Raw genomic sequence first — 2,023 nt, forward strand, 5'->3', positions numbered from 1 at the left:
CTCCCTCCACCCTCCCAGTATCACCACTCACACCACTGGTCCTGAAGGGATCATCCACCCTGGATTCCCTGTGGAGAAAAAAATTATAGACATTCACATGTGTATAAGAAAGGGCTTTATATACAAGAACAATTGAATATTGAAAAAACATCCGAAAAACAAACAAACAACAAAAAAAACATCCGTGCCCAGTCCAGATCAAGTCCAAAACTTCGACATTAAGCTATATATCCCATACCAATCTATAAAGTCCTTTTCTAACTTATGAAACACATACAATGACACTGAATGCAGGAAGATCACAAGTAGTTCTTGTGGATCCAGTGGCTGTGTAAGCATCTCAGTGCTGCACATGGCTTTTCTGGCTCCAGAGTTCTGGCTCCATCAACTTCTCTCCATGTGTCTTCTCCACAGGGATGTCTCGCAGGGAGTGAGGCGAGAGAGAGCATCTCCCGCTTCCAACGAGGAAATACAGGAATGGCCAGAATCCTCAGGGGAAGTCCATGCCCACACAGAGGCCTCATTGGCTATATCCTGATTGACAGGCTAGACTCCACCCCTGCACTCTTAATCCTCAAATTGACACCAGATTATGTAATGACCACAAACATAGAGAAAAATCCCAGTTGCAAAGAAAACAGAAAATATTAGAAAACTAGGACAACCTTGCAATGGTCGAAAGGGAGGTCAAATGATAAGGTGTTAGATTTTAACCCAGCTGTATCTGTCAAAAATCCATTGCATTCTATATGATAGCAAGGCTCTTCACATCTCTGGTCTATGTTCAGAAGGGACTCACCTCAGGTTTCATCACATTATGTCCCCTTAATTTTTTTAAACGGGTAAAACTCTTAAATGTGTCCAAAAGGGATCAAACCAGCCATCACATTTTAACCATTCAAACTAGAGGTTACATTTTAATCTACAATAATCATCTCTACAGTACTCTGTCTGATAACCAGACTATTCATATCCTTCAACTAAGGTCAGAGGGAAATCATTAGAAGTATATCTCAAAAATGGGTTTGGGGTTTCCACCGTCATCCATAGCTTTCTGTAAACTCGGAGTTCACAATTTAAACTCTGATATGATTCCTACCTTTGGATTTGGATTATATTCTTACAATCCTTGGGTCACACAAGGCTGGTGTGCTTCTTTCATATGGGCTTAGTTGACACCTCACTTAGATGGCAGCTTGTTTGATGACAAACCTTTAAGACCGCAGATACAATTCCTTCTAATAGCAGGGCATCATCTAGCTTCACCACACTTTGCTACAGCACCCACATCGTCAGTGATCTCTTCATGAGGGTGAGCATCAAGCAGAGCCATGTCTTAAGAATTAATTGTTTTTAAATTGGTCCTAGAATTAAGTGTAAGCCTCAAACCCATTGATATATCTATGGATCTATGGAATGAGACATCATTGTCCTCTCATGTAAGAGAATGCTATCAACTATCTCCCTGGAGCATAATCATTCTGTTGACAGTGTCATTAATTTAGCCAATGGTAAAGAATTTAAAACACAGTTCAGAAAAGGAGATTATACAAGGGGATAACCCGCCCCCCCAAACAACAACAACAACAACAACAACAACAGCAATACAACATCCCACCAAACCAAAAACAACTGGAGAAAAGCTCCGCTGGCAGAGCTTTTAGAGTAGGCATTTTCCCTCCTAGGCAAGTGCACCCAGTGGCATCACCTGGGAAGGTTCTCTCTGGTCACAATGAATTTTTCATAAAAGCAGTTTTGCTCGATCATTGTTTTTTGTGATGGCCAATTTTTTTTTCTTTTTAAAATCATTTTATTGGGGGCTCGTACAACTCTTATCACAATCCATCCATCCATCCATCCATTGTATCAAGCACATTTGTTGTGATCATCATTCTCAAAACATTTTCTTTCTACTTGAGGTGTAGGTATCAACTCCTGATGTTTTTCTCCTTCCTCCCCACTCCCCCCTCCTCATGAACCCTTGATAATTTATAAATTATTATTAGTCATGTCTTACACTATC

Source organism: Echinops telfairi, unplaced genomic scaffold, assembly GCF_000313985.2.
Source record: "Echinops telfairi isolate 266 unplaced genomic scaffold, ASM31398v2 ScPeMD7_7425;HRSCAF=8463, whole genome shotgun sequence".
NCBI lineage: Eukaryota > Metazoa > Chordata > Mammalia > Afrosoricida > Tenrecidae > Echinops > Echinops telfairi.